The sequence below is a fragment of the Pseudophryne corroboree genome, chromosome 3, assembly GCF_028390025.1.
Source record: "Pseudophryne corroboree isolate aPseCor3 chromosome 3, aPseCor3.hap2, whole genome shotgun sequence".
In the NCBI taxonomy this organism is placed as follows: domain Eukaryota; kingdom Metazoa; phylum Chordata; class Amphibia; order Anura; family Myobatrachidae; genus Pseudophryne; species Pseudophryne corroboree.
In genome coordinates this window covers 320451636-320467829 of record NC_086446.1, presented here as the reverse complement: position 1 = coordinate 320467829, position 16194 = coordinate 320451636, and the positions used below count along the sequence as shown (strand labels likewise).

General features: G+C 44.1%; 1 protein-coding gene across 2 annotated transcripts in view; it reads right to left on the bottom strand.

The window, feature by feature from the left end:
• The window catches only part of CRHR1 (corticotropin releasing hormone receptor 1), a 526098-nt gene that overhangs the window by 460748 nt on the left and 49156 nt on the right, over positions 1–16194 (bottom strand). The window lies entirely within an intron of this gene.

Below are 16194 nucleotides of genomic sequence, written 5' to 3'. Positions count from 1 at the left end.
GCAAGGAAGGTTAGCGAGGCTTTCTTATTGTCAGTGAAGTAAGCCTCCTCAACCTGCTCAGGTGTTGTATCAGCAATATTCAACACATCCCTAATAGCCTCTATCATCAACTGCACCCCTTTAGCAAGAGATGCGGCCCCCCTGAGCACGTCTCCATCACCGTCTGCCGTGTCAGAATCGGTATCCGTGTCATCTTGCATAATCTGGGCAAGAGCACGTTTGTGGGAACCTACAGAGGGGGGCCCTGAGGTAACAGAACTGGACCAAACTGCCATATAGTTCTGTAAAACCTGAGTTGCAGATTCATTCTGTGCAACCTTAGTAGAAATCTTAGAAATCATAGATTTGATAGACGATAACCATTCAGGCTCCCTTGCTGGTATCTGCGCTAAAACAGTGCAATCCTGATTATATGGAATGAGATCATCCTGAGAGAACATATCCTCTGCAGCATATGACACAGAGTCTGTGGACATAGCTAAATGGAGACCCCAGACACTCCACACACACACACACACACACACACACACACACACACACACACACGAGGATAGACAGAGTTTCACCCCCAAGAATGGCAAGAGAGACACAGAGATTAAAGCCAACCCACACACAGCACTTTCAAGGTATAGGGAGACCCCAATCAGCGCTGACTGTGCACCTTTATAGGTTACACAGTCTGTACACAGCTTTCCCCCCTTTCTACAACCCCCTGGTAACGTAAGAGATAGCTGGAGTTGATATGGAGGGACTGCTCTTCACTGACAGCATTTCTGCAGGCAGGAAAATGGCGCTGAATGCTGCTGGGTCCGCTCTGAGGAGAAGCTCCGCCTCCTTAATGGCGATGCCTTTCCGCTATTCTGGAGATTATACTGGCCTGAGGAATCATGCTGGCAGCGATCCTGGGACTCTGACAGGCTTAGAGGTCAGTTTAGGGTGTAGGCGCTGGCTCAGGGCACCCCTCACAGCGCTGCACTATGTACCGCTGAGCCCCGGAGCGCAGACAGTACTGCGATCTATACCTTGTTGCCGCCTTCACTCTGGCTCCCCGCTTGCTGGGGGGGCTGATGACTGACTCGCCACTGATCTTCTGGCTCAGTAAGGGGGTGGCGGCATGCTGCCGGGTGAGCGATCCCCTGTGGCGGGGAACGTTCGATCCCCTCAGGAGCTCAGTGTCCTGTCAACGGAGATAGTGGCTCAGACCCTGCAGGGCGAACACTACTCCCCCCCCTTAGTCCCATGAAGCATGGAGGCTGCTGCCAGCAGCCTCCCTGTATAATAATAAACTCTAAAAACAAACTTTTACCAGAGAAGCTCTGTAGAGCTCCCCTAGCTGTGACCGGCTCCTCCGGGCACATTTTCTAAACTAAGTGTGGTAGGAGGGGCATAGAGGGAGGAGCCTTCCCACACTCTTAAACTCTTAAAGTGCCAATGGCTCCTAGTGGACCTGTCTATACCCCATGGTACTAATTTGGACCCCAGCATCCTCACAGGACATAAGAGAAAATAAAGCTGAAAGCCTTTGTTTCACTTCTACGTTTTGGTTTTATAAAAAAAAAAAACATCATCAGGAATAAAACCGAAAAGTAGAAGTGAAACAAAGGCTTTCAGCTTTATTTTTATCCTGGAGTGCCTCCACACCTGAGCTGCTTATTACATTCATATAGGAGGGCACTGGGTAATCAAAAGTATATGGATTGCGAGGAATAAATATATATATATATATATATATATATATATATATATATATATATATATATATATATATATATATATACACATACACACACGACTCTTCACTCAGGTCGCTCTGTCAGGTGGCTTCATTATTTCTTACAAATGTTGTCACATCACATTTGATCAGCAAACATGGCTTCCCTAACCACTAGTTAAGCCCAGAATGGCTCGCACAATGAATTAGTTACACCCAACTAGTGTGACTGTGTGTACTACCTTTGCTGTAGTAAGGAGCAGGATCCTTAACTTTATCTGCCCCTCGTACTAAGAAATTAGTCCTGTTCTGAGAATCAGAATAGGACAAAGGGGGGGTAATTCCAAGTTGATCGCAGCTGGAAATTTTTTAGCAGTTGGGCAAAACCATGTGCACTGCAGGGAGGGCAGATACAACATGTGCAGAGAGAGATAGATTTGGGTGTGGTGAGTCCAATCTGCAATCTAAATTGCAGTGTAAAAATAAAGCAGCCCGTATTTACCGTGCACAGAAACAAAATAACCCACCCAAATCTAACTTTCTCTGCACATGTTATATCTGCCCCCCCTGCAGTGCACATGGTTTTGCCCAACTGCTAAAAAATTTCCTGCTGCGATTAACTTGGAATTACCCCCTTAGTACCCTCTTTGCCACAATATATATATGTACAGAATGGTAGAACCCAGCGCCTTCTGTGTTATGCAAACTCCAAGTGCAAATTAAATACTTATATGCGTACCGCATCCCATGTGGATATCAAGCATGTGATATAAATCGTAGTTCTCCTGATGTCGGTCCTGTAGCTTTCCCACTAACTTCGTGGATGGTCCGTATGAAAATTAGAAGAATACCACAAAATAGTGTAATATTGCCAGCATATATGAGGTGTGCATAAGTAAATTTTCTGATGTGATTGGTAATAGTGCCTTTAAATAAACAGTGCACCCAGTGTCATAATAGAATGACTGTGAGAAAGTGCCCACCGCCTGTAGTAATATATATAAGTACCCTCAGGACTTGTAAAACTTGCATGTAGGAATAACTTTATATGGTTCTTCTCCTGTGGTTCTTGTTGGGGACCCTTAGAAATAAAATAGAGTCTGTGGGAATTTAACCAGTACTTTAAACGTTATAAGAGCATCAAGCTTAACAGGCAGCGGAAGGCTCCAGTGAGGTCTACTGCAGATAGATCTCTATTCTCTGCTTTTTCTTAACCAGAATAATCCAGCTCAGGAGAAAGAGAAGGTTCTCAGTTTTCTGTCCTCTGGTCCAGTATCCTAGAGTTCAATTTACCCCCTTAGTACCCTCTTTGCCACAATATATATATATATATATATATACATAAATATATATATGTGTATATATATATATATATATATATATATATATATATACATACACACGACACGTGTATGTATGTATATATATATATATATATATATATATATATATATATATATATTATGATATAGTGTGCAATACTTTCATCCAGAAAAAGGGTGAGAGGACATTATTCTTTTGTTTGTATCCTACAAATACAAATCATACTGAATATTTTGGCAATGTTACTTTCAACAATATTATCCACCAAATAAAACAAACTGGGAAAATTGACATCAGTATTTGGGATGCTGATACAACTTGGCTATGGGGTCTCTTTTCTCTTCAGATTTGTTTACTCTTTATTAATGATGTTTATCTGCTTTTTATCTGCCCATTTAAATTACACAGCCTCCACTGACCCCTGAAAAATAGTTTGTCTACTCTGACAAAATGCAACTCATTACTTTTTATGGGGAAACAGTTGGCAAAGCTAAACGTTAGAAAGTCATTGACGTTAATGGAGAAACATAGCTATTTCATTCTTTACATTTGTATTTTGTCAATGTTCTTTTTTGGTAATTAAACGCTTCCTTTTGCTCAGTGATTTTTATTCTTTCTTTTTGGAGAAAATGGTGTCCTGGAGCAAGGGGCATCAACAGCTCCAATCTGCTCTTTTGATACATGGCTGTTCTAGTTGTTGAGAGTTCTGCAGATAATGCTGTGTGGTTGCATTGATTGTGTAATAAACACATTTGGAACAGCTGGGAAGCATCTTTATTATAGGCAAGTACACAGAACTGAAAAGGGAAAAGTCAGAGCAAGTGGTAGCATGGATTAAGTAATTAATAAAAGGGTCGCTGGTATTAAAATATTGGGGCATAAGTAGTAGGGTCTGAGTTTGCCAGAGGTGCGGGATGCCAACCAATCTTGGACTTTATATAAAGCGGCAATCATTTACAAGGCAAAACCATACCTTGTAAATAAATGCCACTTTAAAAAAACAACCAAAATCGTCCGGCTTCCCGCACCTCTAGCAAACTCGGACCCTATTACATATGCCCCTGCCCCATACTCTTTATTAAGACAATTGTGCATGTGACTATAATCAAAATGTCTGAAGATTAAAATAAAATACAACAGAATAAAATGAACTAGCTGCCGTGATAAATGTAACCTCTAACTGTATAGACAAGTGTATCAATTGCTGGGTGTCTGTTGGTATGGTAACTAGTTACTTTAAACATATGTAGCTTGTCTGTAATGTTGTGGAGTTACTCTCGAAAGGGTCTTATTCAGCCACGCCTCTGTATGCTGCGGCCGCGTCCATCGGGTTTGCGCATGTAAACTGGATGCAGTGCGCATGTGTGACCCTTCAGCATGTGGTCGCAAGGTGATTGACAGTGGCAGTCGTCAGGGAGCATTGACACAGCATTTAGTGGGCGTGGGCCGGACAACACAGAGGTGTCCGGACTTTTTTGGGCGACTGCGTGACATCACATGCAGCCGCTCCGAGAAAAAAAAGCGCCAAACCATCTGCCAGCACAGCCAGGCTGCGCAGGTAGGGGTCAACCTATTATATTAGGTCTACTGTATTCAGCCATTTCTAAGAATAAACCTACTAATAGCGGGGTGTATATTATTGATTAAACACACCCATTAGTGGCTAGGAGGTATAGCTGTTCTTGGTGGTTTATTTTTTGTTGTCTTGTCTTATTAGGACTTATACTTAAGGTGGGTACACACTGATAGATATATCTGCAGATCAATTGATCTGCAGATATATCTATGGACGAATCGGGCAGTGTGCTGTGCATACACACTGCCCAATCCGTCGGGAACTGATGCCATGACACATTTACACACACGCCCGCCCAGTTCAGCTGTCAATCACCACCGGTCGCCGCATGTGTACGGGCGGGCGGCTGGTTTCCCGTGCACACACAGCGATGCGCAAATATATCGGTACATATATTGGCCATTGGCTGTGCTGCAGGGCTGACGCGATATGTCTGTGAACGACGGAGTTCAAAGACATATCGCCCGTACACACTGGCTGACGGACCCGCGATATATATATCGGCCAGTGTGTACCTACCTTTAGGCTACATTTTTCATATTTATAAATATTTGTTTCCTATTTTTTTTAGTCCTGTATGGATTTATTAAACATTCTGTTATAGTCAAAATACACATTGCTTTCCCATATATTTATGATTGCCAGCTGTAGTATTAAGATACATAAATATAAATTCCGATCAGGAATACATGAAAATGAAATGGAGAAACAGAGAAAAATAAACAAAATAAAAGAGGGGTTGTGATGGAAAATTCTGGACATTCTGTGTCTTGCAGTTTTTCAGATGCCCCTATCCTAGAGTCTTCTTTTTATCTTACTTGAGATAGTTTTTCAGATAAGGTATAAAACCTATGATGAGGTATAAAACCTAACTTGCTAAGTAGTAGGATATCCCAGTCATATGGGCCCTCATTCCGAGTTGATCGCTCGCTAGCTACTTTTTGCAGCTGTGCAAACGCATAGTCACCGCCCACGGAGGAGTGTACACTTCGCTTTGCAAGTGTGCGATCGTATATGTGCAGCCGAGCGGTACAAAAACGTTTTTTTGCAGTTTCAGAGTAGGTCTGAACTTACTCAGCCCTTGCAATCACTTCAGCCTGTCCGGGTCCGGAATTGACGTCAGACACCCACCCTGCAAACACCTGGACACGCCTGCATTTTCCCTACCACTTACAGAAAACGGTCAGTAACCCATAATCGCCCTCTTCCTGTCAATTTACTTGCGATCGGTTGTGCGAATGGATTCGTCGCTAGAAGCATTGCACAGCAATGATGCTGTTTGTACCCGTATGACGCACGTGCGCAGTGTGGTGTATACGCATGCACGGTAGTAACCTGATCGCTGCGCTTTGAAAATCGGCAGCGAGCGATCAACTCGGAATGACCCCCATAGTGAGGTAAGTGTGCTTTACTTGTTTATGTGTTGTCGAAGTCGAAAAATATTGCAGTACACACATCACGTACAAACTACAAACAGATGGCCTCCGTGCGTGTACTTATTCTTCCGTGCGTGCACATATTCGCAATTTGCATATGGTCGCTCCCGCGGTCCTGCGTATTAGCGCGTGGTATGAGTAATTACGGTAGTGTTTGTGATCGCATGGAAAAGCCATAAAAACACATTACATATTTAATCCAAATAGTGCACAATGTACACATAGTCTCCCTGCACCACACCAGCAAGTTACACTAGTTTAAATGGTATCAGAACAAAGGGATTCACCTTTACAGAATAGGAGGGGACAGAACTAGGTTATAAGGTGGTGTTTGATATCCAGCTGTAGGGTATTTTAGGGCAATATTCCGGTGTTAGTTTGCAGAAGATCGCACGCTCCTGCGTATAGTTATGCGCAGGAGCAGAATATAAATATTAACTGTATTTACTGTACACTTGGTATGCGGCGGGAACCCAGAGGAGAACATCTGCAAGTACACCTGGAACAGACATCGCCCACCTATTAAAACCGACCTATGACCTCTCCTGTACTGTAAATGACCATCCCTGTGTCCAATGGACAAAGAGATTACAGTTTCCATTGTGTTAGGTTTTGGACTATTGTATAAAAAGCCAGCTGCATGACCGGTCACACACAGACTCTGAAGGTCATCTACCCTGATGACTGAGGACCGGGCCGGGAAGCGCAGGCGAAACCAAAACGTATGTACCATTGACTGAAGGCATTTTTCTATTGTATTGTATTGTTGTTTATTGTAACCCCCTTTCAGCAATTATATGTTGGTGTGTCGGAACCCAGCATCTTAAAATACAATCTGGTGTCGTGTCTGTTTTCCCTGCTAAGGTTATAAGTGTATTTCAGTCACCCGTGTAGCTGCAGAGTGCTCACGGCGTGTCTTTGGGTGTGTACGCACTGCATGTACTTTGTACGGCCAGCGCGGCATTTGTACGCAAAGTACGTACACGGTATGGGGCTTTGTACGCTAACGGTGTAAAAAGTACGTAGGCTAAGGTTTGATCACAGCGACCGCAGCGGCTCCATTTTAAAGTGTATTTAATGTGTTTTTAAAGTGTTGCTTTTAGTCCTGTATGTAAATCGACGTTTACAATTGGGGGCTCAATCCAGTTTTCACATGCTCACAGGCTAGCAGGTCATAGCAGACTTAATCAGCAAAGGGTGGAAAGTTATCTACGTAACCTTTTCCTGGTTGGTGGATGTTCTAAAAACCCTATATGTGTGCTGTTAGATTGTGTCTGCTCTGTCTGGTCTGCAGAGGTGCTGATAGAACCCGCAGGTAAACAGAAAAAAAGTTATTTAAAAAATCTGTGTAATTTTTTGGCGCCAAAAGCGTACACAAAGGGCACCGATACTTTCCATACCCTCTCACATATTGTTCTGCAGGAGGTTTAGATTGCTAGATTCATTTAGATCTATGTGAAATCAGATACATTTGTTGCTACATAGTTAAATTTGAAATAAAAGTGTTAAGGGAGTAATTATAAGAAGACACAAAATGCAGTTCTGGCCCAGTCGTAAAGGGTTATATGGAACAAGTGTGGGGTGTATTCAGTGAGTAATTATAGTTTGTATTGCTCACATTTATAGAGATTGTGTGATTTGTTTTATTGCGGACGCACGTTTTGTACACGTGGCTCGGACAAAGTACAGGACCGCGCACGCAGCGTAAAAGACACACGCGGTCGCGTGTTTACACAAAGTGCGTAAGAGTGCGGATGCTAAGTACAAATTACACGATAGTTTCGTTCAATTAAAAGGTGGGATAGTAGCCGTGCTACAATAGCACATAACTATCCGCTTTCAAAAGCAGATTAGTATAAGACTTTTGTTTAACTGTATTGCCTCTCGGGAAAAAGCTGCCGATCAGAAAGAGTGAAAAAATTTCTGTACAGAAAAACGCTGTGTATTTGTGTGAGCTGAAAGCAGGAGTGAGTGGATTTGAACCCTGGGAATTCGGATCCCGTCGTTTGGTACACCAAGTGAGTGGAGGCTTGGCGGCGTGAGGCTGCTGACTCACGTTAGTATAGGTTGAAGTACGCAAGTCATGAGGAGATTTGCACAGGAGCATGGTAGGGAATTGTGAATTGTGACCCATATAGTTTTTGATACGCTCCGGCTGAGGTTTTGCAGCTTGTGATTCGATTCCAGTGGTCGTAGGGCGGATAGGTAACAAGTACCTATATGCTGTGCGATTGGACCGCATGTTTGCGGGTGCGATATATAGTGCAACTTGATATCCCTTTACGAGCTTTTGCATAAAATCGCGGTATCATCAGCACTGTGTAGAGCATACACAAGCGTGATTTGTGTACAAGTGCATAGGGAGTTTTCGCTGGTCTCTCTCAGTAAAATCTCCAACGACGGATATTTACTGGAAAAGGTAAGTCACTCCTAAAAACTTCCAGTAAATATAAGCCAATTAGGGGCCCTAAGGTGGGTACATCGCGATCCACTATCGACAGTGTATCGTAGTAATGGCCAACGTGGGCGAGAGCGGGTGAAGAGCGCTCGGAGAGCTTTCACCGTCTACTTACATTGTGTATTTTGGTGTTTGTGGGAACAGGCTGAGACGGTAAGGCCCACAATTATGGGAGCCAGTTGCTCAAGTGAGGGACGATTAGCCAGGGTTCAGACTGGAGAGCCACGGCCCAAGGGGTCAGCGAGGTTTATAATGTGTGGGAAATATAGTCCACACGCTGAAGTTTATTGTGACGAATGGGTACGTATGACTGACAAAGATAGGGTATCATTCCCTAGGGTGGGCAGCTTTGAGCCAGAGGTATTACAGAACTTAAGGATAAGGTTATGTCTGATAAAATCCAGAAAACAAAGGATTAGACATACAGATTGTTTAAATTTGTGGCAGCAAGAGGGGGATGTGCAAAGGAAATTAGCTCACACAGCAGGTTCCAAACCTAGCGGGAAAACAATGGCGACCGCACCACCACCACCATATATTGATGGGGAGAAATTGGCTACAAGCAATGGTGGATTGGTACAGGATAGAAAATTAATTGATAAATGTACTAACGCTAACCCTTGCCAGCTGTATCTTATTTTAAATTTTCCCCAGGACTGTGAGCAGGAAGATGAGCCCAGCACGATATCGGCACTCTCTCTAGCAGCCACCATACAGGACACCCAGGTGGGCATGGCCCAACCACCAAGAGTTGTAGCAAGGCCCCCTAGCAGAGGGATAAGTGAGGTCATGTCCACAGGTAAGTACGGCACCATACACTATGTAGAGACAATAGCTCCTCACATTATAGAGTCAAGCCAGAATGATGTAATTGAATTAAATCCTGTCAGGGTGATTGCAGTCCCCAATGGGAAGACAGACACTCAGGGAGTAACTCCCATCAGGAACATTGTCATGCATTGTCCTTGGTCCCGAGCAGAGTTAAGGTCAATTATGTCAGAATTTCCCGATCCCAGAAAAGATCTAGTCGGATGCCAGAAGTTCATTAAAGAGTTAGGTAACGCCCATGAGCCCACAAATAAAGATTGGCGAACAGTGCTACGGTTGTGTTTTCCGTCAAATATTGACACCGCGAAATTCAAAACAGATTGTAAGTTAGACGCAGAAGTACCTCTCACTGATGAATACAATCAGGAGAATGTACGGCAAATCAATCTGCAATTAGGAGTGTATTTCCCTACTGTTGTCAAATGGAATAAAATTTTCTCCATAAGACAAAAGGAAGGTGAAATGGCATCCGAATATTTTCATCGGGCACTGCAGGAAATAGCTAGATACACTGGGATTGAGGACATTAAATATAATGCACACCATAGGGAGGTAGCTGTTTCAGTATTAATGGACGGGTTAAAGGAGGCACTGAGAACAAGAGTGCAGACCTCTCTACCTAACTGGAGAGGTATCTCGGTGGCTGCATTGAGAGAGTCCGCTGTCGAGCACGATAGGAACATCAGTAAACACAGGGAGTTACAGGGGGATAAACTGATGACAGTAAGTATACAGGCTCTTACAACAAAACCACATCAGCCAATACCCCAGACCCCTGATGGTAAGTCACGTGTAGTAGTATGCTATAATTGTCAGCAGGAAGGACATTACTCAAGGGAATGTAGGAATAAAGGGACACATAATGTATACCGACCCCCTAGACCAGGATATGAACCACGCTATAACACACATAATTGGGAACAGGGACCACATAGAGGGGAAACACGGAGGCATCCACCTTGGAGGGGCTAGCAGACATCCGAAAATTCTCAGTTATCCCCCTCACATATCGTAGCTGCCAATGCGCTGCGGGAGGGTCCCACTACACAATAGGGGTTGGGCCACACCTGTAGTCTGCAGCCAGTGAAGTTGATTGCTAGCCTTGGTAGTGAACCTGAGGTCACGGTTGATGTAGCTGGTGTACCATTACCTTTTCTTGTAGATACAGGGGCGGCCAGGTCAGTGTTGAATTCCGCATCAGGTGTAAAGACCACGGGAAAAATGATTTCGGCAATGGGAGTAACAGGAATGGTGCAACAATACCCTTTGAGTAGACCTGCAGAGATTACGATAGGGCCCTTGCAAACCAAACATTCTGTTCTGCTGGCTGCATCGGCTCCGACTAATCTACTCGGCAGAGATCTATTGTGTAAAATGCGGTGTGTCATATACTGTACTCCTGAGGGTGTCTTTTTAGATATACCTGAGAACCATGCTCAAGAAGTACAAGATATACTAGACTCCCCTCAAAGGCTAATGTTTCATTCTACTGTTATAGACACGTGTCTATCAAAGCTAGAGGAAATGATCTTACAAATACCGGGTTCCCTTTGGACCAAAGATGGACAGGACACTGGATTGATGGCGAATGTAGCTCCAGTAGCAGTACAAGTAAAAGATGGTAGGATAGCTCCAAAAATCCCTCAGTATCCTCTGAAGCCAGAGGTAGAGTTAGGAGTGTACCCAGTCATAGAGCGGCTGCTACAGCAGGGCATCCTAGTCAGGAAGTCCAGCACCGCCAATAGTCCCATCTTCCCCGTGAAAAAGAGTGGGGGGAGGGGTTACAGGCTAGTGCAGGATCTAAGGGGGATAAACAAGATAGTTGAGAGCCAATTCCCCGTAGTGCCCAATCCAGCTGTCATCCTCATGCAAATTCCCTCTACTGCAAAATTCTTCACGGTCATTGACCTCTGTTCTGCTTTCTTTTCTGTCCCTCTTCATCCTGACAGCCAATACCTTTTTGCCTTTACGTACAGGGGAGTACAGTAAACTGGACTCGGCTTCCCCAAGGTTTCATTGACAGCCCGAGTATTTTCTCCCAGGCCTTGCATGACTGTTTACAATCCTTTCAACCTGAGAGTGGATCAGTGCTAATACAGTATTTCGATGGCTTATTGTTGTGTTCAGACTCACTCGAATCGTCCTTTAAAGATACGAAACAGCTTCTGTTTCATCTTTCCCATACAGGACACAAGGTTTCAAAGGATAAGTTGCAGTTGTGCCGGACCAGGGTCAAATATTTGGGACACTGCTTGACACAAGGACTTAGACACCTCACAGCTGATAGAATACAGGCGATACACGACATGACTCTGCCACAAACTCAGCAACAGATCCGCACTTTCCTTGGAATGTGTGGGTACTGTCGAAACTGGATTCCAGGGTTCTCTATACTGGCTTTACCTTTGCAAGAAATGGTCTCTTCGAACAAACCGGAACGGATCTCTCACACAGATGAGTCCGAACTGGCGTTTGAGAGACTTAAACAGTGTCTATCACAAGCACCTGCACTAGGTATGCCAGATTATGAGAAGCCCTTCGAATTGTACGGTACTGAAAGTGCTGGGTGCGCGGCAGGAGTCTTAACACAGAGACATGGTGATGCCAGCAGACCGGTAGCTTACTACAGTGCACAGTTAGACACTGTAGCCCGGTCTCTCCCAACTTGCTTGTGAAGTGTTGCAGCAATAGCTTTGCTGGTAAGTAAAAGCGAAGACGTAGTGTTAGGACATGACCTGACCATCCATACACCTCATGCAGTATCAGCCTTACTAAACTCCGCCCAAATCAGACATGTCTCATCTGCTCGGTTTACAAAGTGGGAATTATCACTGATGGCCCCGGTAAACATCACCATTAAGATATGCAGCTCACTAAATCCTGCAACCTACTTGCCAAGTGTGCCTGGACAGGCATAAAGGGTGGAGGATGAGAATGATGGTGAAGGAGGATTTAGTGCAAATTCTGATACGCATGATTGTATGGAATACCTGAATCAAACTTTTACAGCGAGACCTGACATCAGTGACAATCCACTGGAAGGAGTAGACTTTACCTTCTACACTGACGGTAGCTGCCACAGACAGACGGAATCGGGAGACTTGTGCACTGGATATGCAGTTGTAGATGAAGGTATCATAGAAGCTGAACCCCTTGGCCCACCGCACTCAGCACAAGTTGCTGAGCTGGTCGCCCTAACCAGAGCGTGTGAATTGGCCAAGAGTAAATCAGCTAATATATACACAGACTCTAGGTACGCCTTTGGAGTGGTGCATGATTTTGGGGCCCTATGGTGCTTCAGAAATTTCATGATGGCAGCTGGCACACCTGTAGCGCATGTGTCCCACATCAAAAGGCTTTTGACAGCAATACAAAACCAGACAGAGTGGCTGTTATAAAGTGCAAAGCACACACTTACAACCAAGACCCAATTTCACTTGGTAACAGCCGGGCAGACGAAGCTGCTAAATCAGCAGCAAGCACCCCCATACAGACAAACATCACATCACTGATGACATTTAACACGGTTAACACACAACAGTTAATTGAAATGCAAAATTTGTGTTCCCCACAGGAAAAGGCGGTCTGGAAGTCAGGACTTTGGACAGGTGGACACGGTAAGCCGGTGGCCCCCAGTACATATCTTCCAAGTCTGGATGTGAAAAAAAGAAAGAATGGGAGCGCTGGATGAATCTTATATATATTTTTTTATTAAAATATTGTTATATCAACCACGTAAAAATACAGTACATAAACTGGCCTAAAAATGATGAACAATTAATAATGTATAAATATATACAAGACTGCCATATCTCCTGAACCAATATGAATAAGAAAACCTTTAATAAACCTTAATTAAGGGCTGCATTGGTGCTTCATGAAAATCAGCCTTGCGTCCACGAGCTGAAATATTTATAAGAAGGAGACTGATGAAAAAGTGCCTCTGTTATAAATCACTGTTAAAGTGTACACTCTCTTCTCCTTGTACACAAAAGAACCTCATTGGCAAAGAGTATCCCAGTATTGAAATTGCGGACACCCGCGCTGTATTATTAAGTGACAAATGAACGGTGATGGTCAAATTCACTTGTAGTATATCACCTGATGTGAGAGCCTCTCCGTCAAAGGCGCTGTACTGAGCCGGGTTTGCAGCGGCTCTGTGCAGTGAAAGTACAGCTGGTCACGTCGCCAGTGAACCATCCAGACGAACGCGGTTGTTTTCTCCGCTAAAGGGTACTGTACCAATTTGAATGTGCAGCACTGCAGAAAGATTGGAGCAGCAAATTCCCCAGCCGCTGGTGAAAAGTCCGTTTTAATTGCGGCTACGGTCCACTCGATATATACGGCTCACGGAGTGTCAGGAGAATGCAGCAGTCAGATGAAGTCCTTCAATGGAGTACCTTAACGCGTTTCTCGGCCTACAACGCTGGCCGTTTCATCAGAAGGAAGTGATTCATTTCCTTCTGATGAAACGGCCAGCGTGAGCCGTATATATCGAGTGGACCGTAGCCGCAATTAAAACGGACTTTTCACCAGCGGCTGGGGAATTTGCTGCTCCAATCTTTCTGCACTGCTGCACATTCAAATTGGTACAGTACCCTTTAGCGGAGAAAACAACCGCGTTCGTCTGGATGGTTTACTGGCGACGTGACCAGCTGTACTTTCACTGCACAGAGCCGCTGCAAACCCGGCTCAGTACAGCGCCTTTGACGGAGAGGCTCTCACATCAGGTGATATACTACAAGTGAATTTGACCATCACCGTTCATTTGTCACTTAATAATACAGCGCGGGTGTCCGCAATTTCAATACTGGGATACTCTTTGCTAATGATGTTCTTTTGTGTACAAGGAGAAGAGAGTGTACACTTTAACAGTGATTTATAACAGAGGCACTTTTTCATCAGTCTCCTTCTTCTAAATATTTCAGCTCGTGGACGCACGGCTGATTTTCATGAAGCACCAATGCAGCCCTTAATTAAGGTTTATTAAAGGTTTTCTTATTCATATTGGTTCAGGAGATATGGCAGTCTTGTATATATTTATACATTATTAATTGTTCATCATTTTTAGGCCAGTTTATGTACTGTATTTTTACGTGGTTGATATAACAATATTTTAATAAAAAAATATATATTAGATTCATCCAGCGCTCCCATTCTTTCTTTTTTTCACATCCATTTTGATCTATTGTTGGGGCAGCCCGCCCACAACTGGTGAGCAGCTTTCTGAATCCAATTGGATATAGTGTGTGTACTGTAGAGCGCCAATCTTTTGTACATATCTTCCAAGTCTAGCTGAGGCGGCACACGGTCTGACTCATCTGGGCAAAGTGGGTATGTGCAAGCTGGTAAGAACCTACTGGTGTGCACCAGGATTCACTTCTCATGCAGGTAAGTGAGCAATAACATGTTTTACTTGCTTGAGGAAGAATATTGGTAAGACAATACCAACAGAGCCATCCCATATCCCTCCGACAGACGGACCTTTTCAGGTAATACAAATCAACTTCATACAGTTACCACCCTGTAGGAATTTGAAATATGTGTTAGTATGTATTGATGTATTTTCCAACTGGGTAGAAGCATTCCCTGCTGCCACAAATACTGCTACGTTCACTGCAATGAAAATTGTGCAGCAATTTGTGTGTAGATATGGTATCCCTAGAATGATTGAAAGTGACAGGGGTACCCATTTTACAGGTGAAGTCTTTCAGGTCATGTGCAAACTGATGGGAATTAATAGCAAGCTGCATACTCCGTACCGGCCACAGGCGACTGCAAAGGTAGAGAGAGTGAACAGCACTATTAAGAACAAGCTGAGCAAAGTGATGGCTGAGACTGGATTACTGTGGCCAGAAGTTCTGCCGTTAGTGTTGTACAGCATCAGAACCACTCCCAGGTCTCCACTTAACTTATCACCCTTTGAAATTCTTTTTGGTCGACAACCTCATGTAATGATAGACCCCCAGGATGATTTGAAATGCAATAATGAAGTGACTGTGAAATATTTGGTTGGGATGAGCCAGCAGCTGAGAAATCAACAAAGAAATCTAAAACTGGTGATTCCTGACCTACCGAACAGTAATTGTCATGACATTGAGCCTGGGGATTATGTGATGATTCGAAATTTCTTACGCTCAGGTTGCCTCATAGACAGGTGGGAAGGACCATACCAAGTCTTGTTAACTAGCACGACAGCATTGAAGGTCGCCGAAATAGACTTGGGTCCACTCGTCCCACTGCAAGAAGGTCGCTGACCCGGAGAGAACTCGTGACAAAGAGCAGGGTGAAGAGAACCTCGTATCACTAGAGTGTTTGTTCCGGGAAAGTTGAGAGGCAGGACTGTTGAAAGGCACCTGAGCACGGAGAGCAACAAGATCTAGGACGGTTGTCACACCATTTTCTTTTTTTTTTCACCCCCCTGCATTTTCCTTCCTTTTCTCCTCCTTATTTTCCTTCTTTCCCCTAACGAAATGGATCTATCACAAGAGATTGCGTTTCGGGTTCTACTAGTAATTCTGTTTTTGATCAGGACGATTTGCTTTGGTGAGGGTCCCAGAGAGGTCGAGCGGGGATCTGGAATGGGTTCTGATGGCGAGTACGAATTTGTAGGATCTCAGGAGCAGCACATCACTCGAGTAGAGGCTGGTATCAGTAAGCGCTCTGGTAGTTATGGAGCTCGGAGGCAATGTAAAGGATTATTGTCTGATGAATATTGTATTTGTAGGAATTGAGAGAACATAGTCGAAGACGGGTGCATCCAGAGATGTCAGTCCAACATTAATATCGACATGGACCGACATCCATTGAGTGATTACCACTCATTAGTGGGTAAGGTCTTAAGCCAGACAGAATGCTGGGT